This window comes from Eurosta solidaginis, chromosome 5 (genome assembly GCF_040869045.1).
Source record: "Eurosta solidaginis isolate ZX-2024a chromosome 5, ASM4086904v1, whole genome shotgun sequence".
Taxonomy (NCBI): Eukaryota; Metazoa; Arthropoda; class Insecta; order Diptera; family Tephritidae; genus Eurosta; species Eurosta solidaginis.
In genome coordinates, this window is record NC_090323.1 from 183,888,838 (window position 1) to 183,915,111 (window position 26,274).

A 26,274-nucleotide genomic window follows, 5' to 3' on the forward strand; every position below is an offset into this window, starting at 1 on the left:
GCATTGGGGGGATCGCAATCAGATGCGGAAAAGTTAGGCATCCTGCCCAAACACCATTCCAAATTAAGGTTTCATTAAAACTTTGCACAAGATCTTGATTATGTCATACCGCTTAAGTTCGAGCAGTGTCGTTACTCGTTTTAAAAAGCTGTATAAAGATTTTGTATTTTTATCACTAAGGACATTGAAATTTTAATTACGCACTTCTAACCAAAAATTTGCTCAAGGTTAAATGGGTTGAGTGAAAAAAAAAAAAAATTCCTTTCTATAATTCTCCCAATAACCAAAATAAACATCATGTAAGTTTTTAATAAGTTTTCTCAAAAAACAGTAAGCTTAAAAAACGTGGTTGGGACCCCACATTCTCTTGTAAAAACATTATTAAAAAGTCTACAGTAAGATCGTTGTTTTATTTGAAGCGACATAAACTCATATTCAAAATTTCTATAGAAGCCGTCTAAAACACATGCAATTTACGAACATAAGAAAGATGGAAAAATGCTTAAATCCATTCCAAATTAAGGTCTCATTAAAACTTGAACAATATCTTGATTATGTCATACCGCTTAAGTTCGAGCAGTGTCGTTACTCGTTTTAAAAAGCTGTATAAATATTTTGTATTTTTCATCATTAAGGACATAGAAATTTTAGTTACGCACTTCTAACGAAAAATTTGCTCAAGGTTAAATGGGTTGAGTGCACAAAAAAAAAATTTTCTTTCTATAATTCTCCCAATAACCAAAATAAGCATAGTGTAAGTTTTGGCCAAGTTTTCTCAAAAAACAGTAAGCTTACAAAACGGGGTTGGGACCTCACATTCCCTTGCACAATTATCAAAAAGTCTAAAGTAACAAGGTTGTTTTATTTGAAGCGACGTAAACTCATTTTCAAAATTTCTAGAGATGCCGTCTAAAACACATTCATTTTACGAACATAAGAAAGATGGAAAATGCTTAAATCCATTCTAAATTAAGGTCTGATTAAAACTTTAAACAAGATCTTGATTATGTCATACCGCTTAAGTTGGAGCAGTGTTGTTACTCATTTTAAAAAGCTGTATAAATATTTTGTATTTTTCATCATTAAGGACATAGAAATTTTAATTACGCACTTCTAACCAAAAAATTGCTCAAAGTTAAATGGGTTGAGTGCACAAAAAAAAAATTCCTTTCTATAATTCTCCCAATAACCAAAATAAACATAGTGTAAGTTTTGACCAAGTTTTCTCAAAAAACAGTAAGCTTACAAAACGGGGTTGGGACCTCACATTCCCTTGCACAATTATCAAAAAGTCTAAAGTAACAAGGTTGTTTTATTTGAAGCGACGTAAGCTCATTTTCAAAATTTCTAGAGAAGCCGTCTAAAACACAATCATTTTACGAACATAAGAAAGATGTGTAACAGCAGCCTTAACAAATTATAAAAATTCACCCTGTTTCCAAATTGCTGCAGCACCCGTTGTCTACTGTGAACGAACAACAGGTGTTGGAACAACTTGGAAACAGAGCAATTCGGCTCGGTAGAAAAAGACCGGCCATTATAATTTTTGGACGTAACGAGGCAGTGCGAAAAACTGAAATGGAAAATTATTAAAAAGTAAATTAAATAGTAAATTAATCAACCTAAAATTAAAAAGACAAAAGAACTGAGTGTAACTAAAGTTGAATAAAAAATAGCGATACGTTCACACTTAAATTAAATAAGTATTTGTTTTAATAATAAAGAGACAGTAGACAGAAACATAGAAGAAAAGTACATGTGCCAGCTGCGCGTGTGTGGACACAAAAAGAACATTTCAGAAGTTCCAAAAAGGGAACTTCACATGACGACCGTGAGGCTGGAGCCTCGGTCATTTTTAAATTTGGTAGCGACGGTGAGTAGAGTGGAGTAAAAATTTGGAAAGTGGTGGTACAGTGGAAAAAAAAACAAATTTAAATAAAATTTTTCTAACAAATATCTAAAAAATTTTAATAAAAACGGAAATAATTTAATTTTTCTAACAAATATACGCAAATCTATAACGAAAAATAGAAGTAATACAATTTTCTAATAAAATACATGCAAATCTACAACGAAAAACAGAGTTAGTACAAATTCCTAACTAAAGTCCATCAATTCATAATTAATTTAACTAAATTTCACAACTAAAATTTATAAAAAGCAACAATATTTTTTTTTTCTCAATTAAACCTACGACTACAAACGAATATAAAAAGAAGCAGAGATAATACAAACAAAAACTACCGGCAATAAAAAGAAATTAAAAAAAAAAAACAAAGAAAAAAAAAGATAATTATAATTGGAAAATCTAATTCGCCTACGTAAGGGCAAACTGTAGCAGCAGCGACTAAGACAAAACCGCGGAAGCAGCATTTAAGTATATTACTATATTAATTACATATGTATATGTAGTTTTTCTGCAAATTTTTTCTCAATACATTTACGTATATACATAATTTTTTTTGGATTTTGACATAACGGTGGTTTGTGAAAAACCAATTGATTTTTTTATATAAACGGTGAATTGTTAAAAACCAAGTAATTGTTTTTTGACAATATGCGGTGGTTCCGTTAAAAACCAATTAAGATTTTTTATTACATGCGGTGGTTCCGTGAAAAACCAATTCAATTTTTAATACATGCGGTGGTTCCGTGAAAAACCAAATTTTTGAATAAAGCGGTGCGTCCGTGATTACATTTTGGAATTTTTACCTATTAATACTTACATACATACGTTTGAGCCATTTTAAAATCAATTACTTTTTACAGATTTTACATACAAATACAGCAGTTTCAATTAATTCTTCTAATAAATTGTTAAATATTTCTTTAGCGACTATTCAACTGTAAATCAGTTCGCTTTGTACACAATTTTTTTTTTTTTTCTTTTTCCTCAACACTTCAGCTTCAAATATAAATTCAACATTCAAACAAGTGCTTCATTAATTTCATATGTACAACCTAAGAAGTGATAAGCGAGTGCAAAAAACTTCAGATTCAGAATCCGATTCCGATAAATCAGCCTCAAGCTACGAAAGTTAAACTTCATCTTCGACCGAAAAAGTCACCAAACAGGAAAATAAATTATCGTTGTCAGCAGATTTCCTAGGCTTCGAAAATTCTTCCATTAAAAATTTAACTTCTAATTTAGTTTCAAATCTTAACGATTCAAATAGTGAAATATTAACTTCAACTTCTTTTACTTTAAAATCAGATCTTAACGATCCAAATAGCACAAACGTGGCCTCACCTTCTGCTAATTGAGCTCCAGATCTTAACGATCAAATCATGGCAACACCTGAGGAAAAGAGAGTTTTCTTTAACACATGTGCTAATTCTATTAGAGAAAACTTCAGTGGTGATCCTCTAGCACTTGATTCTTTTATAGACAAAATTGCATTACTTGAACAATTCGCTACTGCAGATTTAATTGATACTTTTATAGCGTTCTTAAAATCAAAATTAGATAGTAAAGCCCGTGAAGCAATACCAACACAAGTAACTTCAGTCAATGAAATTAAAACAGCTTATGTAATAGGATCAAACCAGACAACTCGAAAGTTGTAGCAGGGAGAATTGCAGCGTTGCTCGTTAACGGTAACAATTATACAGATTTTACCAAAAAAGTTGAATATTTAGCTGACTCCCTTGAGCGGTCTCTTACTATTGAAGGGATCACTCAAGCGAAAGCTCATGAAATGGCTGTTAACGTGTGTCGTTTTAGCCTCAACGGCATTTACAGATCCGAAAGACGTGGTAGCAAAATTAATTGTAGAACAAAACAACGAAGTAGCTGAACGTCAGGTTTTAGCTTTTAGATCACGTGGTAACAACACATTCAGAAATTCACGTGGTAGTTGTAGAGGTTTTTACCCAAACCGCGGCTATACTGGTTATAGAAATAATAATAGTTCATTTTCATATAATAACAACTATAACAGCAACAATAGTCAAAGATATAGGAATTATAATGGAAATAGATACCAGAATAACAACAATAATAATACGCGTCCAAATACAAATTCCAATTCAAATCCAAATAATAGTAACAATAGAAGTAACAATTCGAGATCAGCCAATGGTAGAGGTAGAAACGCAAACGTTCGCGCTTTAAACGCCAGTGCCCCTCAGGAGGGAACACTGGGGGAGGACGAACTAAGCCAGTAAGCGAACTTCCCTCACCAATAGGCGTCTATTGTTTAAATTTAAATTACTCTGATTTCATTGAATTACAACTTAACGAGTCACAAAAATTTTGTTCTTTCCTGGTAGACAATCAAGTGGACATTTCTTTAATAAAGATATCATGTTTAGACAGAAATATTTCCTTAAATACGAACGACATTATTAACATTACCGGTGTCACTTCTAAGTTAGTTTCTACTTTAGGTAAAATCACTGTAAATTTAAATTTTTCTAACATTTCTATTAAACATACTTTACATGTAGTAAATGAAGACTTTAATATTCCATCCGATGGCATACTGGGTAAAGATTTTCTGAAAATTAACAAATACGTTATTAATTATGAAAGAAATAGTATTTCCTTTTGGGTAGGTAATGAAAAAGTTGCGATACCAATCCTACACGGAACAGAAAGCGACAGTTGTATCATTCCTCCAAGATGCGAAATATTCAGACTTTTTGATTTAGGAGATTCACCCCAGCCACATTTCGTGGACACGCAGGAAATTGAAAAAGGCGTTTTCACAGCTAGGTGCATCGTTAATTCCAGTAACCCAATAATTAAAGTCATAAATACCACGGATGATGTAAAGTTTGTGAAGAGAAAAAGTATTCGGACAGAAAAACTTTCAAATTATAATGTTTATGCAATTAACAAGACAGAAACAGAAGACAAACGTACGAAAAAACTAATTTCGATTTTAAAAAGTCAAATACCTCAACATGCTCCAAGCAAATTACTTGACCTTGCATAGATTATGCCGACATTTTCGCTCTTGACACGGACAAAATGACTTTAAACAACTTTTACGAGCAAAAATTAAGACTGACAGACAACGAGCCGGTATATGTTAAAAACTATAGATTGCCATACTCTCAACGCGAAGAAATAAATCGCCAAGTAAATAAATTGTTAGACAACGATTTGATTGAACCCAGTTATTCCAATTACAATAGTCCTTTGATTGTAGTCCCAAAGAAAGATACTAATGGTCAAAAAGCTTATCGTATGTGCGTAGATTTTCGCGCAGTAAACAAAAAACTCATTGCTGATAAATTCCCACTAGCTAGAGTTGACGATATTTTAGACAATCTCGGTAGAGCAAAGTATTTTTCCACTTTAGATCTTTTTTCATGATTTCATCAAATACCCTTGCATCCTGACTCTCGTGACATTACGTCTTTCAACACTGACCGTGGCGCATTTAGATGGAAAGTGCTTCCATTCGGCTTAAATATAGCACCTAATTCATTCTCGCGAATGATGACAATAGCTTTTTCGGGTATACCACCCAACGTCGCATTTTTATACGTCGACGATATTATCGTCATAGGTTGTAGCGAAGCACACCATATTAAAAATCTTTCAAAAGTTTTCGATACTTGTAGGTCTTTTAATCTCAAACTTAACCCAAATAAATGCAACTTTTTACGACCAGAAGTTACATTTTTAGGTCACAAATGTTCAGCCAAAGGTTTGTTGCCAGACGACTCTAAAACAAACGCAATTAAAAAGTATACAAAACCAACTGACAAGGACGCGGTACGACGATTTGTTGCGTTTGCAAACTATTACAGACGGTTTATACCTAATTTTGCGTCTCTGGCAGCGCCTCTGAATCGATTGAGCAGAAAAAGAGTTGAATTCGTATGGGATCTTGAGTGCGAAAGAGCATTTTTATCTTTGAAAGCAGCGTTACTTTCACCAAAATTACTTCAATATCCAGATTTTACTAAACAATTCATTATTACCGTTGATGCTTCCTCAACTGGATGTGGCGCTATTTTGAGTCAAGAACAACAAGGTAGTGATTTACCAATTGGTTTCGCTTCTAAAGCATTTAATAAAGCAGAGCAGAAAAAAACCAATTATAGGATTGGAACTCTTAGCTATTTACTTTGCAATCAAGCAATTTCGACCATACGTTTATGGCACCCATTTCATTGTAAAGTCAGATCATAGACCTCTAGTATACTTATTCAATATGAAAGACCCATCTTCAAAACTTTCAAGAATAAGACTAGAACTAGCTGAATATAATTTTACTATAGTTTACATAAAGGGTAAATCAAACGTTGGTGCTGATGCACTATCGCGTATTACAATCGATGAGATTAAGAAATCGAACAAACAAATTTTAGCAGTTCAGACAAGATCAATGACAAAACGGCAAAACGACAATAATTTTCATACTAAAACAGAAAAAAATGACGAAAAACAAATTACTTTACATGTCTACGACAAATTTTCATTTAATTTTTCAAAAAAGATTCCACGAATAAGATCTGAAATTACGTACGATAAAAATAATAAAACAACAAATTTAAAAATTTTTGCGCATATTAAACATAAGAAACTCGAGTTACTTAGTTTTGAGCTTGTTAACGAAATAATGACTTTAGAGAAATTACTTTCGAGGCTTGAATCAGAAGCCGGCAAACACAAAATTAAGCAGATTGAATGGCCTAAAAACGATATTATGTTCGAACATTATACCATTACAAATTTCAAAAATATTGGAAATAAAATTTTAATCATTAGAAATTATTTTAACAGATCCAGTGGAGACAGTAACAGATGATGATACAAAATTAAAGCTTATGAAAATTTACCATAATGATCCCATTTCTGGTGGACATTGCGGAATGAAAATACTTTATGCAAAACTCCGAACAAAATTTTATTGGAAGAACATGACTCGTGATATATCGAAATATATCAAAAATTGTAAAGATTGTCTCTCAAACAAGGTTAAGCCTAAAATAAAAGAAAAACTTTTTTTAACACCAACTCCTTGTAAACCATTCGATATACTAGTAATTGACACAATAGGACCCCTACCTGAGTCCAAATATGGTAACAAGTTCGCTCTTACCATGATTTGCGACATGACTAAATACCTGGTAGCAGTCGCTGTGCCAGACAAATCGGCAAAAACAATCGCTTTAGCAATCTTTGAAGGCTTCATTTTAACTTACGGCACAATGAATGTGAACAATTATGGTGATTCGCAGACTCGGCAGCGGAGTGGAGGCACCAGAATTGCGTTTAGGTTAGATGTAAAATGAAAGGAAAAGAAAGGCGAGAGATATTTCTCGTTATAATAATGATTTTATTTGGAGTGAAAATTATAATTAGTACAATAATTTACCTTGTATAAAACTTGTGGCGGGGCTTCTCGGGACGGCTGGTTGTAGTTCGCTCAACGATCGCTGGAAAAATAGACGGTTGCCTTGTCGAGGACAACCGTTGAACCGCGGAAAAAGTCTCCGGTTTTAAGGGGAAGCTTCCCCACATAGTTGTACCGGCATACATGTATATGTGTACGGACGACATAACCCTATCTATGTACACATATACATGCAGGTGGGCGAACTAGGGGTCGATAAAGTGGTGCTATTAGGGTGGCGCAAATTAAGAAGAATTTAGGCTTCGGGCCTAAACATGCCGGCCCCCTTGCGGTACGCAACAGCCCAGATTCCGCCCGAGCGTCCCCGACCACGATTTGTCTTAAACCTAGATACTAAAATTAAACGATGCGTGCCGGATGGCGCGACGGCATCCTCCTTGCCTGCGCCGGTATCTGTAGCTAGGACAAGATAAAGGAATGGTAAAGTAAAAGAACGATGAACGCCGGATGGCGCGACGGCATCCTCCTTGCCTTCGCCGGTACCTGTAGCTAGGACGAGATAAAGGAATGGTAAAGTAAAGAACACGCATCATATATTTCTTGCCAGTTACTACAGAAATCCATTTATTGTGTGAAAAGGAAAGATGTTATTCACATATATATAAAGCTTAAAACTACGTAACGTAAAGACGTGTTAGATTGGGTGGGTCCCCGAGAGCACCCATCCAAAGATAGTGCTTTGGGCTAGGAGCGAGCCAAACGACGGCGGTAACGTGCCCGGTGTAATTATTTCCGCGTAAACGTCGCCGCCCAGAACGAGGCGGATTGGTGTTGATGCGTAGAATTGTGGATCTGCCAGACGAATGTGTTCGTAAGGAGCTGCGACGCTGGGGTCGACGCTATAAGTTGGGCTGACGCGCCTAAACTCATGGACGCAGACTGCGTGAGTCGTCACCGTCTTGCTCTGTCCATATTTGCCCCTAAATCTGATAAAACAGCCGGTTTCGCCGGCGGCGTTGGTCGTCGGCAGTGCTAACTCTCGCGCCAGCCTGCGGTCGATCGTTGTGCGGGGGGAACATGCATCAATGAGTGCCCGGATGAGATGTAAACGCCCCCCGGCTTCCACCTTCACAACCGCAGTCGGCGCCAGAGTAGCCATTGGGCGAAGGATTGGGCCGGCTATAGTGCGGGCCGGCATGACTCCGTTCCGGAAGGAACTGTTGTGTGGTAGCTGGCGCGGCCGAGTGGCCAGTCTACCGTCTCGGTTTTCTTCGTGGAGGTGTCGTACAGTGCGTAGCTGGCGCGGCCGAGGGGCCAGTCTACGCTCGCGCTTCTCTCGGTTTATTCGTGGGCGTCGTCTCGTAGGTGGGCGGAAAGGCCGTGATTCCGCTCCACTCTTTTCTCGTCGCTCGTGGGCTAGTAGGGGTCGGAACGGCCGTGGGTCCGGTCCCCTACTGTTTGGTTGTGCTATATGGGTGCCTGCTCCACTCCCGGATGGTAACAGTTGCTCGTCGGTAAAGGCCGACTCGGACGCGTGGAGAGACAGCGCCTCATCCATCGTCCCGTCGTCCACCTCTTGCATAGTGGGCATCCGCTCATACCCTTCTTCCTCTTCTTCCATGACCAGCTGGTTCCAGCTCTTCGGCGGCTCTGGCTCGGACGACAAGTCCTCCATCGACAGGTGCAGCGTGGTATGATGGTTGCTACCACATCTTCGGCACCTGCCCTGACTCGTGCAGTCTCGTGCACGATGTACCATTGAAAGGCAATTTTGGCAGTACTTGGCCTTTATAATTTCGCGCAGTCGTTGCAGCGGGGACTTCGCGCGGTATATCGGGCATGACCTGATTGGGTGTTTCGCGTCGCATAAGTGGCACGGCTTTGGATAACGAGCGGCCTGGCGCTCGGTCCTCTTTCGTAGCGAAGCGTAACGAGTCATTCTATTTAGAGAAGATGGAATAAAAAAATAAAGGGAACTTGTTGATTTATTATGACTAGGTTACGCGTTCGGCGGCGAGTAAGCCCCAATTCTATTATCGGCGCTTTTGAAATTTCGCGCGTGAGTAGGGTGAAAACATGTCTAAATGCCTACGAGAATATATTCATCTCGCGTACGTTATGTGCGTTGCTTCTTTCCCCACACGTTATGTGCCTGGGTCATTAGTGCCTTATTCTGTTTAATTTTGTGTCATCCGGTAGCGCTTCAGCTCGTCAGGCATACTAGTGCTACAGAAAAATTGACACTTAAGTTGCTTGGTACTCACATTTTGGTACCCAACCGGGTAGAGAGTGTATCATGTGGGATCTTGCGAGTCATTGTTATTTGTATTGTTGGTGCTAAAAAACCGACAACTTTTCTGCCCGCCACAAAAAAAATGTTTGAACAGCAAATTGTGTGATATGTAAAGAAAAAATAAAGAAATAAATCTTCGTTTTGGACGAAGAGAAAAATTTGTAGAAGGAATCATTTTTTTTTTTTGGTATTTTGTTTTGTGAAATTCGGCTTGTCGTCGACCGCTGTTCATGTGATCAGCGCTTTTGATGTTACTCATTTGCTGCTGTTTGTCTGGCAGCATCGTATATTTGTGTTGTTATACTCGCTGAGTCTGTGCACATAACCGGCATTTATAGCGTGACAAGCGAAGTGGCAAGTTTCACCCAAGGAGAAAAAGCATGTGAGTATGTGGGTTGTAGTCCCTTTTTTTTGGTTATGGGATCATCTTCCATAATATAATTATACCACTCTCTTTCCTTTTCGTTTCAGGGCATCGTTCGAAATTCGTCCCAATCTTCGCGTCACATTCTTGAATGTGCCACGAAACTACAACCGTATAATCTTGAAGGTGCGGTATTATGACGAGGGACCCTCGTGGTACACCCGCTTTTATCGGGGTTATGAGGGGGTCCTTTGGGTGCGCGCAGAGTCCGCGGGCGGCCAGGAATTTGTGTGCCGGGTGTGTGGGCACACGCTCAGCTGCTTTACGACATTGAAGGCCACCTCAACCTCCACATGGGTTTCGCACCCTATAAGTGCAGCTGCGGGAGGCGATACCCCTCGGCTTCCTCGCTGGGGTTGCATCGCCAGCGAAAGCATAGCTCGCAGTAAGCGGGATCAAGTCGGTTTCTGGCTTTGGTGGTGTGTGAATGTAATTTTGAACAAATAAATGGTAATTGTTGGACGGTGAATGGACAATGTTTTTTCCTTTTTTTTTTTTGTTGTTTGGGTTTTTTTTTTTTTTTTGTGTCCCGAACCATGGCGGTTGGTACGGTGTGTCGGGCACCTCCCTGGTCCGCGTAGGACTTTTTGGGTTCCAGGATAAAAGGACTGACGAAACTGTGTCAGAACTTCAAAAAAAAACACAAAAACAGTTTCTATCCTGAACATGTCTCGGGACATATTTTGTTTATGCTTGACATTTTTATTCTTCACTAACCCGTCAACAAAGAAAACCATGCAAATAAAGTCGAAAATCATTTCGGTCTCGAGTGGTTGTTCGGGTCCTAACACTCTAGTTGTTGGATCCCGCGGATCCGCTTTGTGATCCCATGGGGTCGCGCGCAATATGTTCACGGCGTAAGGAAAGACACAAGCAAATGTCATCGAGTGGCAACCTTGATTCGTTCATTCAAAAATGTCATTAATTCATGGAAATGAGTATACCGACATTTTTGAATGAATTTTCTTTATGAAGAAAAAATGTGCTGGGTAAGTATACTAGTATCGTTCCCTTTTTATATTTTTATAAATTTTCCTAATTTTGTATTCTTTTATTTCATTTCAGGTTCACAGCTACAACTCCCACTACAATGGAATTCATTACAGTTGGACAAAGCGTTAAAATTAAACGCACAGATGGTCGGGTGCACGCCGCTGTAGTCTCTAAAATTAATGAAACTGGCAAATCGATCACTGTCGAATGGTATGAACGTGGCGAAACTAAAGGCAAAGAAGTTGAATTGGATGCCATACTCGCGTTAAATCCGGAGATACTGCAAGATCCTGAACCTGAACAAAATGCTGCACCCGAACCGAAAAAACAAGCGACAGCGCCAAACAATCTATCGCGTAATGCAACACAGGGTGCCATCGGGCATCGTACCAATCGTGCTACCATCAATGCCACAAGTTTACTTTCTTCATCCGCTGTATCAGAACATTCCGAGAATATACCACCACCACCAACAACGGGTATAGTACGTTCACGTACTACTAACAATGCAACGCATTTAGCATCAGCTGCTGGTAGTGGAGGAGCAGTGCTGTTGGCGGTGGCATTACCATGAGCACTAGCGCAGGCAATTCATCATCCATAGCGTCTAGTTCAGTGGCGGCAAATGTGGGTGCACGTCGTTCCTATGTTGTCAAAGAAGTTGAACGCTTGAAGGAGAATCGTGAAAAGCGCCGCGCACGTCAAGCGGAAATTAAGGATGGGTGGTTCACTGGCAAACTGCGATGATACTACAATTTCATTACGCAGAATGGTACTCACACATCTACTAATAAAATAATAGGTGTTTTTCACGCGCAATCTTTCGCAAGTGGACGACGACGCGAAATCTTTGGTTGGATTGCGCGCCAATACGATTTCTGTTCTGTGAGAAGGAAGACTGTTTTGAATGGATCCTTTTGTTGGCTGGTTTCAAGAGGAACAGGAGGGTCCAGCATTACGCACATGGTGTAAAATTTGGGAGACCACAGCGCATGATATGAGCCAATTGTTAGAACAACAAAGTCCACAATTACAACAATTACATAGTGGTGGTAATAGTAAATTAAACGGCGCATCTTTAAGTGCACGGGATCGGGATTCTCTACACTTACTTCTACAGCAGGTTGGTAACGTAGGATTGCGAAATTCAATATACAATCATAATAATAATAATAATAACGGTAGTAGTGGCACAAATAGTAGTGGTAATACACCCAGCAACAACTCAATTGATTCAACACCAAACAACGACTATATTACAACAGCTGCAACAACACCAGTTGGTGATGGTGGTGTAGGTGATACAACAATCAATACAAAAATGCCATCTCACGATCGTCCAAGTTATTATAATCCATCACGTAGGAAAATTGGACGTATGGTAGATAATAAGGTAAGCACATTTAACCTCAGCAGATATATGGATAAATTAGTAGTAAAGTACAAATGTTGCCCCTGGCGAGTGCCAAGTTTTGAATATGGACGCGGAATTGTTGGTTTCCATCAGGAAATCGAACAATTTTATAATTATGTATTGCCCACGCCCACCGAGCATGCTATACGCAATGAAGTGGTACAGCACCTAGAAGCGGTGGTACACTCAATCTGGCCGAAAGCGATTGTGGAAATATTTGGCTCATTTCGTACGGGCCAATTTCTGCCCACATCGGATATTGATTTAGTTGTGTTAGGACTATGGGAAAAGGCCCCACTGCGAACTCTCGAAACAGCACTGATTGCGCGCGGAATTGCCGAACCACATTCAGTGCGCGTACTTGACAAAGCGTCTGTGCCCATCATAAAGCTCACAGATCGTGAATCGCAAGTAAGAGTAGATATATCCTTTAATATGCAATCGGGTGTACACTCGGCCGAACTAGGTAAGAAATTTAAACAAGATTTGCCAGTGTTAGCGAAACTGGTGCTCGTGCTGAAGCAATTTTTGTTACAGCGTGATCTCAATGAAGTTCCTACCGGTGGCATTTCCTCTTACTCATTAATATTAATGTGTATAAGTTTCCTACAATTACATCCGCATCAAATAGACCATGATAAGGCCAATTTAGGTGTACTGTTGTTGGAGTTTTTTTTTTTTTTTTTGAATTTTATGGGCGTAAGTTCAATTATATGAAAATTGGCATTTCGATAAAGAATGGCGGACGTTATTTACCAAAAGAAGACCTGCAACGTGAAATGATTGACGGACATCGTCCATCATTATTATGTATGGAAGATCCACTGACGCCGGGTAATGATATTGGACGTAGCTCCTATGGTGCATGACAGGTAAAACAAGCATTTGAATATGCATATATGTTGTTGGCGAATGCTGTGAGTCCACTCAACGAATACGGTAGTAATTGCGCTGAGCGTACCATCCTAGGACGAAAAATACGGGTAACCGATGATGTAATTGACTACCGTGAGTGGATACGTGAACATTTTGAGCACCTTATTGTACCGAGTACGCCCAGAAATACCAGTGCCGTTAAGTTCATTCCGTCTATACTACCACCTGGCGTTATCACACCCCCATTGCAACAGCATCAGCATATGCATCCAGCATTATAACAGCAACAGCATCAACAGAAGAAATTGGTATTTTGTTCTGTGTGAGATTTAGTACGCGCGAATGTGCGTAGTGCTTTCACTTGCGATACATTGTTCCATTTATTGTGACAGCTGAATGCTCATCAACACATGAAGGCCGTCAATTAGAACGGACAATACTTGCAATTAATGTCGATACGCTATTTCGCATGATTTTTTTTTTTTTCAAAATCGATATTCTTTTTGGAATTTCATGCAGCGCGGAAAACTGAAAATATGTCTTTCAATGATTGGTTAACCAATAATGAAGGCAAGAAGACACGTACTATTTATTTAACTGTGCAATTATTGGCTTCCGTGGGACAGGTGACTGAAAACCAAGAGATGCGTGAAACGGGTGAATTGTATTCCATAGGTGTAACTAGTGTTAATGCTGGCATTCCATATGCCGATAGTTTCAATGTCTAAATGCACTATTGCCTTGTAAGAACTGTTGATGATCATACAATGCTGTCAGTGCATGATCAAGTCAAAGGTAAAAAGTCGATATGGGGTGTTGTTAAAGGTTTTATTGAAAGGAATACATGGGCTGGTTTAGAAGAATACTGAAGACTATTTTTTGACGTTGAGATTGCGTCAGGTAGGGAAAACGTTGCGTCGGTCTGCTACTTCCCCCCACCAGTGGTAAGGGGTAGCAGATACTGCTCGAGGTAAGGGGAGCCTCCACCCGGTGGGATGCCCTCCCGCTTTCAACGACCTTTTGTAAGTCCGGCACTTCCCCCCACCAGTGGTAAGGGGTGCCGGATACTGCTCAAGGTTAGGGAACCTTTTCCCCCTTCCAAATTTTTTTTTTTTTTTTTTATGTGAAATTACGAAACGATTCCGTTTTTGATTGGGGTTTTGAAATTCCCATTCGTAATCCAGTAAGCGGGAAGAATCTAGTAGTCTAGTAGTAGTGATAATGGTTTTGCCAGTGCCAATATGTTGCGGGGAAATGATTCGGTTTCTACTGAACATTTCGTGATTGATAAGGTCATGTTGGGTTGGTCACTCTTTCAGAAATTGTTTAGAAAATGCCGCGCGTTGGACTTTTATTCAAAAAATGCAGTATGTTGCCAATTCGTCTTAGAACTTTAGATTCCAAGCTTTTGTGCTGTCCTGCTACACAGGGAGTATTCACCCTTTTAGTCTGAAATTTCGGAAAGTTCTTGTCCGTCAAGTATTCATGGAAGCGTTCGAGAGGTGAATGTTCCGGCTCGAGAATGTGCAAACCCACATGACTCTTTATCGATTCACAAAACATTGACCAGAAATTTAAGACTCTCTTCCTAAACCTGTTGGCATTTATAAGTTTATTATTTTGTTATCATTTTTTGTAAAGGGATATGAATACATATTTAAATATGGCTGTCCCTACCCCTTGGACAAAAACTTTTGTTGGCCTCATGCCTTTGGCTGAGTGCATCTGCTTTCTGGGGTAGACCGTGGGTCTGTATTAGGGTTCTGGTATCCTCGCTGGGGGAAGCGAGTGACTGTGGGAAATTTAAATCTACAAAAGGCCGAAAGCCCTTAGATTCTGTGGCAGATCGGTTCGCCCTTCTGCGGTAGGCTTTTATGATGTCCTCGTTATGGGATAACGAGTGAATGGGCTGGTTTCTGGGGTCCTCGCTTGGGGCGAGTGAATTTGGGGTGGTTTTTTGCAAAGGGGCCCCCGGTTAGTATTATTATGAAGCCTCAGTTTTGCTTTTTGTTTTGCGAGCTTTTGGTAAGCTCCCATGCGTCCTCGTGTCTCTAGCTCCCTTTCCCCATTGCCCACAAGTAGCTAGGCGTAGGATTCCCCCTCCGGCAGACTCGGTACGAGACCGGGGGTGGGAAAAAAAAAAAGAAAAAATAAGATGTAGGATCGCCCTCCGGTAGACTCGCACCCTCACGAGACCGGGGTGGTTGATTATAATTAGGGCCTCGGGAGCGACGCAAGCTTAGGGATAGCGGGGCATCACGGCGCGTGGTTGAACGCGTCTTTATGTCCCGCGCTCCCTTTCCCCATTGCCATCGCGTAGTACGCTTTAGGTTTCCCCTCCGGTAGACTCGCACCCTCACGAGACCGGGGGTTGATGATAATATATGGCTCGGGAGAAACACAAGCTTAGGGATAGAGAGACACGAAGACGTGGGTTCCTTAATATACTTTCGATGCTATCACTAACCGTGGGCCTCTAATTGTAGGTAGTCGGGGGAAATAGTGTTGTGGTTTTCTGGGGTTTGCTTTGTAAGCTTAAGAATAGAATGGGCTGAGTCCCTTTAGGTTCTATGTGGCGGATATCGGATCTGCGTTAGGTTGTTGGTTGGCCTCGTTTCGGGAAAACGAGTGAGTGGGAAGATTTCTGGAAAATGTAAAGACGAGGTTGATTTTTATTGATTTTTTTTTTTTTTTTTTTTTAAAGGAGGTATGTGGAAGCCGAAGGGATTGTTAAGAGGAGCTCGTAGTCCTCTCACAGTCTGTCTCCATGGGAAGAAGGATCAGTTTGACCAAAGGTCGTCTGACTTGACCCTTCTCGGTTATGAGGTCGACTACACGTACTCGGTTATCTTCGCCGGGGTGTACGTTGACGACTCTACCTAACCTCCATTCGTTGGGAGATAAATTGTCCTCTTTGAGGACAGCGAGATCTCCCACTTTTATATTTTCCTTGGGATGCTTCCACTTCACTCGTTTTTGGAGTTCGGATAAATATTCGGTTTTCCATCGCCGGCAGAAGGTTTGATGGAGGGCCTTGAGCTTCTGCCATCTATTTAGCATGGAGGCAGGGCTTTCGTTCGCATCCGGTTCTGGCGGCGCCAGAAGATGGCTGCCGGTGAGGAAATGTCCCGGGGTTAGTGGCTCCAGGTCCGTTGGGTCATTGGACGCCGGGCTGAGAGGCCGTGAATTTAGGCATGCCTCGATCCGGCACAGAAGGGTTTGGAACTCCTCCATGGTATATTTATGGAGAGAAGAGACCTTTTTGAAGTGGCTTTTGAAGCTCTTCACTCCCGCTTCCCACAGGCCGCCCATATGCGGAGCGCCGGCGGGAATAAAATGCCAAGTTAATGCTTGATGGCTATACTTGGAGACTGTTTTGTCTCGGCTTTCTGCCAGGAAGGCTTTGAATTCCGATCGTAGAGATCGGGAAGCTCCGACAAAGTTCGTACCATTGTCGGAGTAGATGTTTTTTGGACATCCTCTTCTCGCGATAAAACGCGAAAAGGCTGCGAGGAAGCATGGGGTGCTCAGGTCACTAGTGGCCTCTAGGTGGATTGCCTTAGTGGAGAAACAAACAAATAGGCATACGTAGCCTTTGGACAGTCGACATCCCCTACCGCGGTAGCTTTTTATGTCGAAAGGCCCCGCGAAATCTACCCCGGTATTGGTGAACGCGCGAGTAAAAGTAGTACGTTCGCAGGGTAGGGTACCCATAAGTTGGGACTGCGCCTGCTTCCTGTGAAGAATGCAGGGTTTGCAATTGTGGATGATGGCTCTGATCATTGTCTTGACCTTCGGAATCCAATACTGGGTTCGAATAAGGCGGAGCATAAGTTGGTTCTCGCCATGAAGGGAATCATGATGAATCATCATGACTGCAAGGCGAGACAGCTTGCAATTGTAAGGCAAGATGATCGGATGACGCTCGTTGTACGACATGTCTTTTGAGGCCCCTAGACGCCCCCCCCCCCCCCCCCCCCGTTCTGATAATATCATCTTTGTCGATGTATGGGTTGAGTGACAGGATTTCACTTTTCCGATCAATAGGTTCCCTATTTTTTAATTGCAAGTATTCTGTACCGTAGGATATTTTCTGACATACTTTTATTAGTGCTTGAGTCGTTGCCTTAATCTCATCGGCTGAGATTGTGCTCGACTTTTCGTGGCATACCGTTTTTGTTTTAGGATGCGTTCTTTTTATAAATCTCCTAACGTAGGATAGGACTCTTAGAGCTCGTGGCAAGTCTGAAAAACGATCGAGTATATCTTCTTGTTCAGCCTGTGTGACGGCATACGACTGTGCTTTCACTTTCTTCTCCTCATATGATGTATGGTAGTCCGTTTCCTGTACTGGCCATTGGATCTTGTCCTCTTGTAACCAAGATGGTCCCTGCCACCACAACGAGTTGTTGACTAATTCACCCGCTGGTAGGCCTCTGCTTCCTAAATCCGCTGGATTTGATTCTGAATCCACATGTAGCCAGTCCTTGCTTCCAACCATGTCGATGATCTTCATGATGCGGGGTGCGACGAAGGTTGACCAGGAACAAGGCGGTTTCCGTAGCCATGCGAGGACAATGCTGGAATCAGTCCATAGATGAATGGTGATGGGTCCTAATTTGACGCTCCTACAGATTGAGTCAATCATCTCTGCGAGCAATACTGCACCGCAAAGTTCCAGACGTGGGAGGGAGATTGTCTTCACTGGTGCGACTCTGGTTTTTGCCATAAGTAGGTGTGTATAAACATTATTCTCCTTTTTGACGCGCATATACACGGCTGCTGCATAAGCTTTCTCCGACGCGTCACAGAAGCCGTGGATTTCAACTTCGTCTTCTGGTGAGAATTGTACCCAACGTGGTATTCGAATCCTATCTATTTCCGGGTAATCTTGGGTGAAGGTGTTCCACCGCTCCAATGTCGTTGGTGAGACTGGCTCGTCCCACCCTGTGCCTTCTAACCAAATGTTTTGCATAATTATTTTTGCCACTATGACCATTGGGGCAAGCCACCCTAACGGGTCAAAGAGTTTGGCAATAACTGACAGGATCTCTCTTTTTGTTGGCATGTTAGGGTGGTCTAGTGATCCCGCTTTGAAATAAAATAAGTCAGCATGTGCGTTCCACCTTATACCTAATGCTTTCACTGTGCTGGTGTCTTCAAAGGCTAAGAAGTCCTCGCTGAGCAGATCCGATTTCGGGATGTCTTTGAGAACCTCCTCCGAGTTTGATGTCCACTTTCGTAATGGGAACCCTGCCGAATGTAAAACCTGTCGAATTTCGTTTCTTGCCGTAATGGTGGAGGTGAGGTTGTGTCCTCCTGCGAGGACGTCATCTACATACATACATTCCCGGAGTATGTTTGATGCTGTAGGATGGGAACTTCGTACATCGTCAGCCAACTGTAACAGCGTCCTTATAGCAAGATAAGGGGCACAATTAACTCCGAAAGTTACCGTTTTTAATTCATAGAGTCCTATTGGTTCGTTCATGTCTTTTCGAAAAATAATTCGTTGAAATTTGGTATGATTATCGTTCATCCAAATCTGCCTATACATTTTCTCTATATCACTGTTGAAGACGTACCGATAAAGTCTCCAACGAATGATGAGAGTCGGGAGATCTGCTTGGAGTACCGGGCCTGGGAGCAAAACGTCGTTCAGACTTGTACCATTAGCAGTCGGACTTGAAGCGTTGAAAACGACCCGGACTTTAGTAGTTGTGCTTTCCGCCTTTACCACGGCGTGATGGGGCAGGAAATAATTATCAGGGTCATTTGCTGCGACTGTGCCCTTAATTTTGTGCATATGTCCGAGCGTCTGGTATTCTGAAAGTACCCTTATGTATTCATTCCCTAACTCCGGATTTTTCGTTAACCGCGTTTCATTTCGATAGAATTGCGAGCATGCGCGTTTAAGGGACCCTGCTAATTTTCGTTCTTCCGGGTATTCCTGTCTAAATGGGAGTGAAACGACATATCTTCCATCCTCATTTCTCTTTGTGGTTTCTCTATATAATTTTTCACAATATCTGTCATCGTCGCTAGGGCTTTTAATTTTCGGTACATTTTCCAACTCCCAAAAGGCTTTTAGTTGGTTGTCCAACGCGACCTCGTTGTAAAATGACACGATGCTCTTCGTTGGATTCGGTGTTTCAATGCGACCGGTTAGTATCCAACCGAACACTGTCTCTTGGGCCAGAAGTGTATTAAGTACATTCTTTTTTAGACCGCTTAGTATAATTTGGGGATATATATCGCCACCAAGTATGAGGTCTACATCTTCATTGACGTAGAACCTCTTGTCTGCCAAAACTAAGTCTGGGAACGCCTGCATCGTCATTGTTTCGATATGGCAGGATGGCAGATTCCCAGTTAATTTGGCTAAAATTAGAACAGGAGTAGTCAAGCTAAAGCATGGGTCCACTGGTGAACGTAGCTCGATGGTGGATGCCTCTTTTACTTGAGCAGATACTGCGTTGGTGATGCCTGAAACTTGGGCATGCATTTTCCTTGCCGGCAAATTGATTCTGCGTTTTAGTCTTTCTGTCATGAAAGAGCATTCAGACCCTGAATCAATTAATGCCCGCGCGGAGAAGTCGGGACCATTATGATGAATGTGTACGCGAGCAGTTCCTAATAGCACGCCTGTGCTGGAATTAGCATGATAGGATTTTACGGTTCGCAGAAGAATTTGGTTGCCCCGATTCCTGTCTTCTTTGTGCTTGTGCTGAAGTCGACGGGATATTATCCGCGTCTTTGAATGGATTGCGCCTCGTAGGTTGCTGAACTGTATCCGCATGCAGGAGCGTGTGGTGACGAGAGTGGCATTTGGCACAGTTGTACGAACTGGTGCACCTCGTCACTGTGTGTCCTGGGGATAAGCAGTTCAGGCATCCCCCCGTGGATTTGATGAAGTTGATTCTCTCCACTGGGGTCAGATCACAGAATCGGGGACAATTCCGTAACCTGTGTTCAGCTTTGCTCATTTTACAAAAAACCCTTGAAGTTGATTTTGAGGTAGGTTTTGATACCTTCGTTTGGAAGGCACCAAGTCTTTTTATGGGGGTTTCGGTTGTATGCCGAGTATTTGATGGCTTTTGTCCCTTTTGGGCGTTAGTGCCAGTGAAGCTAGACACTGTTTCCAGTGTCTGAAACCTATTTGATAGAAATTTGTCCATATCTTCCCATTTAAATATGTCCATTTTGTGGTCTATGCTTTGTTCCCATAGAGCCAGGGTACTTTCCGGTAACTTTGTCGAACACAAATATGTTAGTATTGCATCCCAATTGGATGTGTCGATTTTGTGACACTTGAGGGACGATAGACAATTGTTTATATCGCTATGTAGTTTCTTTAACGCGCTCCCACACTCACTCTCTACCTTCTTTAAGTTAAAAAGAATTTGCAATTGCGTGTTGACTAATATACGCTTGTTTTCATACCTTTCGCACAGGTTTTTCCAGGCCATATCGAATCCATCATTCGTCAGAGGGCATTTTTTTACAATATCCTTGGCCTCGCCCTGTGTCTTGTTGTTCAGATGGAACAGTTTTTCCACCCCCTGTAGGTCGGAATTATTTATGTATATGGCCGTAAACAGGTCGCGAAAGGTTGGCCATGATAAATAGTCACCTTTGAAAATCTCCGTGTCGCAAGGAGGGAGGCGGATCTTATGCCCGCGAGGTGCGGCTGGGGGTGCTGGCTCAGAGATAGCGCTAATTTCTACTTTTTTAAATTTCTCTGCCTCAGCAGATATTGTGGATAAGCATCGCATATATATTGCGTAGGTAGACATATGTTTTTTCCGGATGGCCAACACATCATTTGCGTCGACATCTTCTGATCCCATCAGTGAGTCAAACACAGACTTAACCTTCTTCCATAAGGAGCGCAACTCTTCTTGCTGTATCGCAAGAGTGTGCTTGTTATGACTTTCCTCTGGAATAAGGCTGTACTGCTGTTCAAACTCTGAGATTAACTCAGCTGATCGGACATAATTTTCCATTTTCTCAACAAATTATTCCTACCCAACTAAAAACAAATTAATTCTTTGAACAAAAAAATGGAAACAATGCTTTGAAAGGTGGCTTTTATTTAGTTATTTCAGACTTGGCCGACTCGTCTGATAATTTTTTTGTTTTCAAGGGAAGAATAGGCAATGGTGTAACCTACTCGCCAACCGCACTCAAATTATATATATTTGTATATATTGATCTGGCTATTAAATTATAAGGGTCAGACTTGGCCGATTCGTCTGGTTTTCCCACGATAAAAGTAAAACAACAATGTGGCTTACTCGCCACCCGCACGTAAATTTATATGTATGTATGTATCGGTGTGTGTATTAATTTATTTGCAGATTATTTTGTGCCGTAAGACAGAGAGCAGGGGGGAGCAACTCCAATGTGTATTGTGCGAAGCAAAGGGGGCCACCCGCCACTTGAGCGTTCAATTTTATTATAAAAAAATACGTGCGCGCGTTGATATAAAAACTCGACGAAAAGTGTAAAAACTCAGTGAAAACTGTTGTAAAAAACTGTGTTGATTGAACTAGTGAAAATTAAAGTGCTTGAAAGGAAAATGAAAATTGCCACTGCCGTATGGTGTTAGATTTTTAATATGAATGTGAGGTTATGTGCACCTCCTCCTTGTGCTGTGTCCGGAGAGCCTTACCGCTGGTGAGGGGACAGACCAGATAGTCACAAGGAATCTTAAACGAAGTTAATGCAACGCGTTTGCACTTATTTTTCTTTTCGGCACTAAAAATTTTTGTTTTTTACACTTTTCGCGGTTAATTAGAAGTCACGTATCGCAGTAAATTGATTTTTTTTTTTTTTTTTTACTTTTTATTTTATTGTTTTAACCAAAAAAAATGTGGCAAGAAATATATAAACTTACGTGGCTGCTGCGTGAAGTAGTGTTTGTTGTTGTGTTGCTGCAGATTTAGGTACTGAATTTAAAAATGAATTATTCGAAGAATTAACTAAACTTCTAAATATTGAACATAATTTTTCAACTGCATACCATCATGAAACTGTTGGCACGATTGAACGTAATCATAGAGTTTTTAATGAATACTTACGTGCATATTTAAAAGATACTTTTTCTGATTGGGATGTTTATTTAAAATATTTTACTTTCCTACACAACACTACGAGTAGCACAGTTTTCGACAATCAGTTTTCTCCTTTCGAGTTGGTTATTGGGAAAAAGGCAACTTTGCCTAATGAATTGACAAAAGAAACAATTGACCAAATTTATAATGTCGAAAACTATGCCAAAGAAGTTAAGTATAGAATGCAGAAAACGCGCAAAATGGCACAAAACCTAATTAATAAAAATAAATTACAAAGTAAAAATCTGTACGCTAAAACGGCACGACTTTTAGTTGTCAAAATCGGAGATAAAGTACTTTTACAGAAAGAACCACATCATAAACACGAAAATATTTGTCAAGGTCCGTTTACAATAACTAAAATTAACGAACCTAACGTAACTATTTTCGATGAAGCTAAAAACAAAGAAAAAGTAGTACATAAAAATCGCTTAAGTAAAGTAAATTAACATTACTTTAATACTTCGATAAAACTTTCAATTTGATTGAAAAATAAATCCAAAATTTTTTAGTATGTACTAGCATTTAAGCAGCCACGAAGGCTCAACAAAAATTGTTAACAAAAACAAAAAAAAAAAAAAAAAAATAGCACAAAAATTTTGTACATTCAAATAAATGTAACCTCTCAAAATTATAGTACCTACAAGCAAAAAACAAAAAAAAAAAAAGCTTAGACTATTATCGAACAAATTGTATTTACCAATCTACAAACAAAAACATATTCTACATGTAACAAATTAATACTTTATAAACAAAAAAACTTTAAGTTGATATTAAAATATACATATTGTACAAAGAAAAATTCAAACAAAAAAAAACAAGAACAACAAACAAAATATTTTAAACAAAAATGTAACTAAAATTCAAGTCTTTTAGTTCTAAGTTCTTTTTTTCAATTAATAATAAAAATGGTTCCGAACCAACGAATATATATTCGTTTGTTCGCAACAATTTTTATAAGTTTATGGCCAAAGAAAAATGTGACAAAACTGATCACTTTGTCAATTCTTCTTTTCCCCAAAAAGGATGATGTAACAGCAGCCTTAACAAATTATAAAAATGTCACCCTGTTTCCAAATTGCTGCAGCACCCGTCGTCTACTGTGAACGAACAACAGGTGTTGGAACAACTTGGAAACAGAGCAATTTGGCTCGGTAGAAAAGACCGGCCATTATAATTTTTGGACGTAACGAGGCAGTGCGAAAAACTGAAAAGGAAAATTATTAAAAAGTAAATTAAATAGTAAATTAATCAACCTAAAATTAAAAAACAAAAGAACTGAGTGTAACTAAAGTTGAATAAAAATATAACGATACGTTCACATTTAAATTAAATAAGTTTTTGTTTTAATAATAAAGAGACAGTAGACAGAAACATAGAAGAAAAGGGCATGTGCCAGCTGTGCGTGTGTGGGCACAAAAAGAACTTCACAGATGGAAAGATGCTGAAATACATTCCAAATTAAGGTGTCATTAAAACTTTTAACAAGATCTTGATTATGTCATACCGCTTAAGTTCGAGTAGTGTTATTACTCATTTTAAAAAGCTGTTTAAATATTTTGTATTTGTCGTATATATACCGAATGTCGACACACATGTATATACACGATATATTACTTACGTATCAGGATGTTCGTTTACTAATAAAAGCGTTCAAATGTTAGTTAAAATTAGTAGATATAATTAGTAATCATTTTATAGCAAGGTATTTGTGATTACAGAGTTATGAATTAATATATGATATTTTATATGAAACCGCACTGCTCGTACTCGTATGACCGCTCTTCGGAGATATTCGTTTACTAGTGACGCCGGTAGAGTCGTGTTGTCAGTGTTGAACTTGTAGGGATGCATTTTAATAGGCGTGACAGCTCGGCTATTCCTGACCTGAATCGTCCTCGATTTCGTCGTCGGATTCAAGTTCAGGGCTATTGCTACACCAAGGTTTTATCTTATCGGAGGAGTAAACGGAGCAAAATTTCTTGTTTGTTATTTGGTAACCTGGGATGTCTTCCAATAAATAGCGATCATTTCCCAGGGCTTTTCGAACTATGTATGGCCCACGGTATTTAGGCTCAAGCTTTCTTGATTCACCCGTCGAAGGTGGTTCATTCTCTATTACAACTAGGTCTTCTTCGGTGTATATTTTTGGCTTTTTATGTCGTTGATTGAAACGTTTCTTCATTTCTCACGTTCGTTGACAATGTTGACTTCGGCTTGATTGCGTTTTTCTAAAGCAGTCAACTTTGATGGCTCTTCGTCGATATCACTATGTATGGCGGCAAGTAATTCGTTAGATACGACGTCTCGGAGTTTAAAATCGAAGACAAGTTCGTTTGGACTAAAACCTGTCGTAGCATTTTTACGCGAATTAACTGACCATTGGAGATCTCTCAATTGCAGATCCCAGTCTTTCGGATTTTCGGTGGTAGTTCGCAGAAATGTTAGAATACATTGGTTCGCGCGCTCAACCTGACCATTTGCACGAGGTGTGCGAACAGCAGTTTTTGTGTGTTTAATGTTATTTTCATTGCAAAAGTCTTCAAAGGCTTTCGAAGTAAAAGATGTTCCTCTATAGGTTACGATGTGCGATGGAAGACCAAAATACGATGACATTTCGTTAAGGGATTTAAGAACGTGCAATGTTTTAGTATCGCGAGCGGGCTTTACAACAAGAAATTTACTAAATGCATCAGAAATAGCAATTACGTAGCTATTTCCTCGCTTGCTGCGAATAAAGGGACCTAGGTGATCTATATGAATACGATAGAAGGGAATTGGCTTAATAGCGTCGATATAGAGGCTGCCTTCGCTTTTGTCAGTACGTTGTCTTTGATAGCAGCATTTTATACAAGCAGCTATATAGCTCTTTACGTACCTTCTCATATTTGGAAACCAGTACGTCTGTTGAATGCGTTCGAGCGTTTTTTCAAGAGCGGGATGACCTGTCTGATCATGGCATAATTGAACAATGCGCCAGCGTACACCTTTGGGTACAACAAATTTTGCACCACCAGGTTGTTTTCTATACAAACGGTTGTTACGGAGTTGATATTCTGATTTTATTGCTTGTGTTTGCGGTGACTTTACTGTACCATTTAAATTATTTATGTGTTGTCGTAGTTTTTCGTCCTGCATTTGCATCGTAAGGAGCCAATCATTCATGTCGATATTTACGTTCAATACGAATCCAGCTGGCTCAACCTCCCTAGCAGGTTGGTCAGGCATTCGGCTCAATGCATCAACATGTTGTAACCTACTACCTTGACGATGTACGCATTCTAAATCGTACTCGAGTAATTTTAGCCACCAGCGTGCTATTTTGGACTTAAGTTCTTTATTCTGCTTTACTTGCGCGATTGCAGAGCAGTCTGTTACAAGACGAAAGGGTTTTCCTAGTAGGTATATGCGAAAACGTTGTAGCGTTTCCACAACAGCGAGAACTTCGAGCTCGAAGCTGTGGTATCGAGTTTCGGTATCGGTGCAATGACGACTATAATAAAATACGGGCCGCAATTCACCCCCATCGGTTGATTGTAGAAGTACACCTGCTAACAAAACACTACTTGCGTCGGTATGTACTTCATGTTGGGCATTGTAGTCATATAACACAAGGATTGGTTCATTCGTTAGTAGGGAAATTAATGTTTCAAAAGCATGCTGTTGCTCAGGACCCCAAGTAAATTTGTCCTGATTATTTTTAGTTAGTAAAATGCAGAGTGGTTTCGATAAAATTGAATAGTCCTTTACGAATTTTCGAAAGAAACCCGTGAGACCTAAAAATCTTCTTACCTCCGTTACATTGGTAGGCCGTTGAAAATTCTTTATGGCGTTGACCTTAT

At 40.2% G+C, this 26,274-nt stretch overlaps 2 pseudogenes; one reads left to right on the forward strand and one right to left on the reverse strand.

Annotated features, from left to right (window-relative positions):
- LOC137254344 (testicular acid phosphatase homolog) overlaps positions 1–26,274 on the reverse strand; it is a 280,602-nt pseudogene that overhangs the window by 84,040 nt on the left and 170,288 nt on the right.
- LOC137252937 (non-canonical poly(A) RNA polymerase protein Trf4-1-like) lies at positions 11,588–13,597 on the forward strand (annotated as a pseudogene).